The 8,243-nt window shown below is 41.3% G+C and overlaps 1 pseudogene across 1 annotated transcript; it reads left to right on the top strand.

Annotated features, from left to right (window-relative positions):
- The first annotated feature begins 6,830 nt into the window (after positions 1 to 6,830).
- On the top strand, positions 6,831 to 7,568 carry LOC308515592 (large ribosomal subunit protein uL30-like; annotated as a pseudogene). The gene has a single exon. The product of its transcript is annotated as a large ribosomal subunit protein uL30-like (transcript).
- The last annotated feature ends 675 nt before the right edge of the window (positions 7,569 to 8,243 follow it).

Raw genomic sequence — 8,243 nt, 5'->3', positions numbered from 1 at the left:
GGGGCGATCAGGCCAGCAGGGGAGCAGTTAGGGGCAATCAGGCAGGCAGGCAGAGAGGTTAGGAGTGATGAGGCAGGCAGGCAGTAGAGTGGTTAGGAGCCAGCGGTCCTGGATTGCGAGAGGCAGTCAGACATCTCCTGAGGGGTCCCTGATTGGAGAGGGTTCAGGCCAAGCTGAGGCATACCCCCCCTGCATGAATTTCATGCACGGGGCCTCTAGTATAACATGAGCAAAAACCAACAGCAACAAAAGACAATTGAAAAGGACCCAAAGAACCCCAGATATTATAGTCATTACATTGCTTATTATATTCAAGAAGATAAATAGATTGATAATTTTGGCCAAAAAGTAAAAAGTATACAAAACAACTTAAGTGAAAATTCCATAACTGAAAAAATATAATAATAAACATAAATAACCCAGTGGATTGGGTTTAACAGCAGAGTAAATGCTGTTAAAGAGAGGATTAATAAACTTAGAGGCCGGGAGTAAATATAAATGAATGAAACATCAAAAGGCAAAAGAAGAGAAAAGGTAAGAGTCACAGAGGAGAGAATGACACAGTTTAACTGCTGTATAGAACTGGAAAACCAGAAGTGCAGGAAGGAAAGACTGGGGTAGAAGCAATATTTGACATGAAAAGGCTAACTTACCAAAGCTAATGAAAAAATAAACACACAAATTCAAGAAACACTATGAATTATAAACAAGAAACCTCAGGAAAATTAAGGCTGGAATGTAGGTGAGGGTTGAGGAAGTGGTGACTGTCTCTTCACCATCCTCAAGAGAAATGAGGTCAATTCAGGTCATTGCAAAAGCCTCAATGAAAACAAAGCTGAAGCAAATTCAACACATGGCAAGAAATGGAGGAAGTATAGTGTTGGCAAAAGAAAGGAAGGAAGGGAGGGAGAAGGAGAAAAGCTAACTCCAAAGGAAAAGAGAATTAAAAAGTTTATGAATAAGATCCCAGAACTAAAATTCTGGACAATATGATCATAAATGACCTCATGGCAGAAGAATCCAATGGCAATGAGAAAGATGCAGAAGTACTGGCTGGTTAGGAGATACAGGGATCCATATAGGTATGGGTAGATTTTAGAAGTAAAAAAATAAAGTATAGTAAATAAAAAATAGAAACTAATATAATAGGGGAAAAGTCTTAAAGGTAATTCCAATAGATATAAAAAGGTTTAATTTACCAATAAAAGATGAGAACTCTATGATTTGAATGAAATTATGAGACACACATAAAAACAAATATCAGCTAAATATGAATATATCTATATATATAAAAGCCTAAGCGACTGGCTGGCTGGCTGGCCATTTGACCAGCCAACCAGTAGCTATGACGTGCACTGACCATCATGGGGCAGACACTCAATGCAGGAGCTGCCAAGCTGTGGTTTTCCGGTGATGCTCCGGAACCAGAGAGGAGGAAGCCTGGTTGCGGGGTGCATCACCTGAGAACCACCCCCTCGCAATCTGGGACCCCTCGAGGGATATTAAAGAGCTGGTTTCAGCCCAATCCCCTCAGGCCAGGCCAAGGGACCCCACCAGTGCATAGATATATAGGCCTCTAGTCTATATATAATGACAAAAAGGTATGCTACAATTGGTTAAAAAAAAAAGTTAGTGGAACATGAACTATCAGTACCATAAAGTGTTTTTTTTTAATATATTTTATTGATTTTTTACAGAGAGGAAGGGAGAGGGATAGAGAGTTAGAAACATTGATGAGAGAGAAACATCGATCAGCTGCCTCCTGCACACCCCCAACTGGGGATGTGCCTGCAATCAAGGTACATGTCCTTGACCAGAATCGACCCTTCAGTCCACAGGCCAAGGCTCTATCCTCTGAGCCAAACCGGTTAGGGCAGTAACATAAGTTTTATACATGAATATCACAGACTCTAGTAGTGTAATATAACTGCAGGAAGAAATCATAAATCAATCAATAAAATTAAAGATTTTAACATAACTTTTAAAAAATACACAGATGAAGTTAACAAAAATAAATAGAAATATCAAAAATCTGAATGAGACAATTAATGAACTAAACGTACTATATGTAGAATTATATTCCCAACCAACAGAAAATCATAAGCTTTTTAAACAAATATAGAACATACATCTATCCTATATAATAAAAGCCTAATATGCTAAGTGTCCAGTTGACCGGTCAGCCATACAACCAATCAAAGTGTAATATGCTAATGATGTGCTAAGGCTGCTCAACTGCTTGCAATGACATGCACTGACCACCAGGAGACAGACGGTTAACTGGTCAACCAGTCGCTATGATGTGCACTGACCACCAGGGGGCAGATGCTCCAAACAGTAGGTTAACTTGATGCTGGGGTCCGGCCAATCAGGACTGAGTGAGACAGGCCAGACACGCCCTGGAGCCTTCCCGCAGTCCCTCCCCAGCTGGCCAACCTCCTGCATCTCTCGTTGGCCTTGATTGTGCACCAGTGGGGTTCTTTGGCCTGGCCTGCGCCCTCTCGCTATCCGGGACCCCTCAGGGGATGTCAGAGAGCTGATTTCAGCCCAATTCCACAGGGGGAGCACTGCTCAGCCAGAAGCCGGGCTCACAACTGATGAGCACAGCAGCAGTGGCGGGAGCTGCTCCCACCTCTGCAGCAGCGCTAAGGATGTCCAACTTAGGCCTGGGGAGGAGGCCTAAGCCACCAGTCAGACATCCCCCGAGGGCTCCTGGACTGTGAGAGGGCTCAGGCCGGGCTGAGGGACACCCTCCTCCCCTGAGTTTTTGTGCACTGGGCCTCTAGTATATATAAAAGCCTAAGCAACTAAACAACCGGTTGACTGGTTGCTATGATGAACACTGACCACCAGGGAGCAGATGCTCAATGCAGGAGCAGCCCCCTGGTGGTCAGTGCACTCCCACAGCCAACATCCCGCGCCAGCCAACCTCCCTCAGTCCCTCCCCCTGGCTGGCCAGCTCTCCCATCCCCAATCAGCCATGATCGCCCAGCCAGGACAAGGGACCCCAACCATGCACAAATTCGTGCACCGGGCCTCTAGTAATACTATAAAAGAAGGCTCAACAAATTCCAAAAAAACAATATCATACAGACCAAGTTCCCTAACCATGAAATAAGAAATTTAAAACTTTGTTTTTTTATTACTGAAAACTACAACCCCTATATACTTAGAAACTAAATTACACTTTTTTCTTTTTTGTCAGGAGGATGGTGAGGGGACTCTGGTTTCGTCTTTCTACCAACAGACAAAGATCTGCCCTGTCCAATCAGAATTGCAAAATTATACTTTTAAGTAACCATTGTATTTTTAAAAGTGTAAAGAAAAGTCCTTACAAATGATTAATAGGAAAACACTACATGTCAAACTGTGGAGCCCTAGCCGGTTTGGCTCAGTGGATAGAGTGCTGGCCTGTGGACTGAAAGGTCCCAGGTTCAATTCCGGTGTAGGGCATATGCCCAGGTTGAGAGCTCAATCCCCAGTGGGGGGTGTGCAGGAGGCAGCCGACTAATGATTCTCTCTAATCACTGATGTTTCTATCCCTCTCTCCAGCTCTCTTTCTCTCTAAAATCAATAAAAAAAATATATATATATATTAAATTGTGAAATAAAATAAATTTTGGAATAAAGCAAAAACAGTACTTAGAGTGAAGTATATCATTTTTTAAAATAATTTTTTAGAGAGAGAGAAAAACATCCACTGGTTGTTCCACTTATGCATTCATTGGTTGATTCTTATATGTGTCCAGACTGGGGAACAAACCTAAAACCTTGGTGTGTCAGGACAATGATCTAACCAACTGAGCAATCTGGCCAGGGTCTGTATCATTTTAAATATACTTTATTTCTAATATATTTTTTAGGAGATAAAATTGCTCATAATGAATGGGCCAACCATCCAATTCAAGAAGTTAGAAAAAGTTACAGAGCAAGCCCAAAGGGAAAATTAAAGGAGAACCATGTAGATCCTATGAGAGCTAAGGAAATAATAAGAAGAAAATAATAACATTATTATTAAGAAGAAGAATATTATTATTATTAATAACAGGAATCAAAATCACAAAAGAAGCCTAGCTGGTTTTGCTCAGTGGTTAGAGCTCATCCCGCAGACCTAAGGGTCCAGGGTTTGATTCCTGCTCTAGGGCACATACATACCTCAGTTGCAGGCTCAATCCCTGGCCTGGCCCAGGTTGGGGCCCATGCAGTAGACCAGCCGCGGGCAAACTATGGCCCGCGGGCCGGATCCAGCCCGTTTGAAATGAATAAAACTAAAAAAAAAAAAAAAAAACCGTACCCTTTTATGTAATGATGTTTACTTTGAATTTATATTAGTTCACACAAACACTCCATCCATGCTTTTGTTCCGGCCCTCCGGTCCAGTTTAAGAACCCATTGTGGCCCTCGAGTCAAAAAGTTTGCCCACCCCTGCAGTAGACAATCAATTGATGTGTCTCTCTCACATCTGTGTTTCTTCCCCACACTCCTGCTTCCACCCTCTCTAAAAATCAACAGAAAAACATCCTCAGGTAAAGATTAAAAAAAAAAATTGTAAAAGATTCGTTGGCTCTTACACTCTGTGGAGATGTCCATGGTCAACTATATGATCTTGCAAAATTTTATATCCTTTATAATAAAAGCCTAATATGCTAAGTGTCCAGTCATCCAGTCATCCGTTCAACCAGTCAAAGTGTAATATGCTAATGATATGCTAAGGCCACTCAACTGCTCGCTATGACATGCACTGACCACCAGGGGCAGACACTCCAACCGGTAGGTTAGCTTGCTGCTGGGGTCCAGCAGACTGGGGCTGAGTGAAATGGACCAGACATGCCCTGAAGCCCTCCTGTGGTCGCTCTCCAGCTGGCCAACCTCCCATGTCCCTCCCTGACCCCGATCGTGCACCAGTGGGGTCTCTTGGTCTGGCCTGTGCCCTCTCGCAATCTGGGGTGAGAGACTTTGCGCCCCCCCCCTCCCCCGCCTTGATGCACGAATTTTGTGCACTGGGTCTCTATTATTTAAAAAAATAAATAAATAAATATAGGAAATCATATCACCCATTTGTACTTAAGGTCATGGGTTTGATTCCCAGTCATGGCACATACCCAGGTTGCAAGTTTAATCCCCGGTCCAGGCCAATGTGGGAGGGAGGCAGTTCACATTATAAATCCTCACCCAGTGATATATTTTTATTTGTTTTAGAGAGAGAAAAGGAAAGGGAGAGAGATAGAAAAACATTGATTGGCTGACCTTAAATACAAATGGGTGATATGATTTCCTATATTTATTTTTATTTTTTAAATATATCTTTATTGATTTCAGAGAGGAAGGGAGGAGAAAGAGATAGAAACATCAGTGATGAGAGAGTATCATTGATTGGCTGCCTCCTGCACACCCCACACTGGGATCAAGCCTCCAACCTGGGCATGTGCCCTGACCTGGAATCAAACCATGACCTCCTGATTCACAGGTCAATGCTCAACCACTGAGCCGCACCATCTGGGCTCCCTGTGATTTCTTTATCTGGAGATTAGCATGATCTGTGCCTTGAAAGCTGATAGAATTTGCCTCTAAAACCACCAGGCCTGGTGTTCCCTTTGCTGGAAATTGTTTACTGCTTCCACGTTTAAAACCTTTCTATTATGAAATAATTATAGATTCACAGAAAGTTGCAAAAACATGTACTGGAAGATCCTGTGCACCCTTCACCCAGTTTTCCCCAATGGTAACATCTTGCTTAACTATAGTACAATATTAAAACCAGAAAACGGGCCTTGACCAACCCACACGGCTCTTCAGATGTCACCAGTTTGCATGCACACATTTGTGGGCTGATGTGTGTGCACTCCGGTGCAGCTTTCTCACATGTGAAGATTTGTGTAACGATTACCACAATCAAGATACAGAACTGTCCCATCACCACAGGCTCCCTCCTACTGCCCGTGATAGCCATAACCACCTCCCCCTTTCTAATCTCTGGCACTCATTAATTCGTTCTGTAATTTTGTTAACTCAAGGATATTATAGAAATGGAATCATACAGTATGTAACCTTTCAAGATTAGTTTGGGGTGTGTGTGTTTTTTGTTTTTTTTTTAACTCAGCATAATTCCCTTGAGTTCTATCCAAGCTATTTTATGTATCCATAGTTTGTTCCTTCCCATTGCTAAATAAGTAGTATTCAGTGGTATGGATATACCGTAGATTCAACCATTGAGGACATTTTAGCTGTTTTCAGTTTTTGGCAATTACAAGTAGAACTAGCACAAACCAGCGTGTATAGTGTTTTTTTTGTGAATGTAATTTTTATTTCTCTGAGATAAATGCTCAAAAGTACAATTTTAATCATTATAAGATTGTTTGCCTTGCCCTAACCGGTTTGCCTCAGTAGTTAGAGCGTTGGCGGACTGAAGGGTGCCAGGTTCAATTCCGGTCAAGGGCATGTACCTTGGTTGCGGGCACATCCCCAGTTGGGGGTGTGCAGGTGGCAGCTGATCGATGTTTCTCATCGATGTTCCTGATTCTCTATTCCTCTTCCTTCCTCTCTATAAAAATCAATAAAATATATATTTTTTAAAAGATTATTTGCCTTTTTTTCTTGAGTTGATTTTAGTTGTTTATATTTTCTAGAAATTTGTTCATTTCATACAAATTTAGAATTGGCATGAAGTTTATGATAGTTCTATTTTTAAATCTAAGTTTCCCTTTTTATGTATAATATTTATCTGTGCTTCTCTTTTTATTCTCATTAAACCTTATTAAGTATGTGTCTATTCTGTCAGATTGTCAAAACAAACAAACAATTATTTTTCTTCCGCTTTTCCATCTGGAACCATGGAGGGTTCAGAAGAGAAGAAAAAGAAGGCTCCTGCTATGACAGAAACCCGTAAGAAACAGAGAAGAAATTTTACAGAGCTGAAGGTGAAGCATCTGAGAAAGAAGGTTACTCAAGACATGTTTCCAAAGGCAAGGAGGAAACTTATCTATGAAAAAAAACTAAGCACTATCACAAGAAATATAGGCAGAAGTACAGACTGAGATTCAAATGGCCAGGATGGCAAGAAAAGCTGGCAACTTCTGTGTACCTGCGGAACCCAAATTAGCATTTATTGTCAGAATCCTAGTAGTATAGATGGCGTGAGCTCATAAGTCTGAGTGTTGGCAGGTCCTTTGCCTTCGCCAGATCTTCAATGGCACCTTTGTTAAGCTCAATTAACATATTTTGGAAGGGGTAGTAGAACTTGAAGTAGGTTAATGAATTGATCTACAAGCATAATTATGGCTAAATCAACAAGAAGCGGATTGCCCTGGCATAACACATTGATCATCATCCCTCATGCATCGACTGCATGGTTGGTCTGTTTCATGCGCTCTATGCTGTTAGAAAATGCTTCAAAGGAGCAACTTCCTATGGCTCTTCAAGCTATTTTCTCCAACGGGTGGAATGAAGAGAAAGACAACCTATTTGTAGAAGGGGGAGGTGCTGGCAACAGGGAACACCGGATCAACAGTCTTATTAGAAGGATGAACTCAGGTATCTACCATGATTATTTTTGTATCCTGATCAGTTAGTAAACAGTAATTGCTTTCAAGTTGGGGGGAAAAAAAGAACACAATTTTTAAAAAATAAGTTTTTATTGATTTTTAGATAGAGAGAAGAGGGAGAGGGAGAGAGAGGGAGGGAGAGAGAGAGAGAGAGACATTGCTGTGAGAGAGAAATATCAATCAGCTGCCTCCCACACAAGCCCTGACTGGGGATTGAACCTGAACCCTGGGCATGTGCCCTGATCAGGAATCTAACCAGTGACATTTCTGTTCATGACGACACTCAACCAACTGAACCACACTGGCCGGGGCAGCACACAATTTTTGACTTTGGTTCTATTTAATTGAGTTCTACCCTTAATTATTTTGATTATTATATTCTTTTTTTGTTATTATATTCTTAAGTCTGGGTTTACTGTTGATTTGTTCTTTTACATTTAGCTCCTTAATTTTCAGCTTTTCTTTTTTTTTCTAATATTAATATTTAAAGCCATACATTTCCCTTAAGACTCTACTTTCTCTGCATCTACAAATGTTAAGTGCAGTATCTCTAAAATAATTAAATTCTATGTATGTTTATTTCCAATGTGATTTCTTCTTTGACTCATGACTTATTTAAAAGTTTTTCTTTAGCCCTGACCGGTTTGGCTCAGTGGATAGAGCACTGGCCTGCGGACTAAAGGGTTCCAGGTTCAATTCCCA

The sequence above is a fragment of the Myotis nattereri genome (assembly GCF_964212035.1).
Source record: "Myotis nattereri genome assembly, chromosome: 3".
NCBI classification, from domain to species: Eukaryota; Metazoa; Chordata; class Mammalia; order Chiroptera; family Vespertilionidae; genus Myotis; species Myotis nattereri.
Note: the sequence above shows the minus strand (reverse complement) of the source record. Positions and strands in the feature narration are given on the sequence as shown.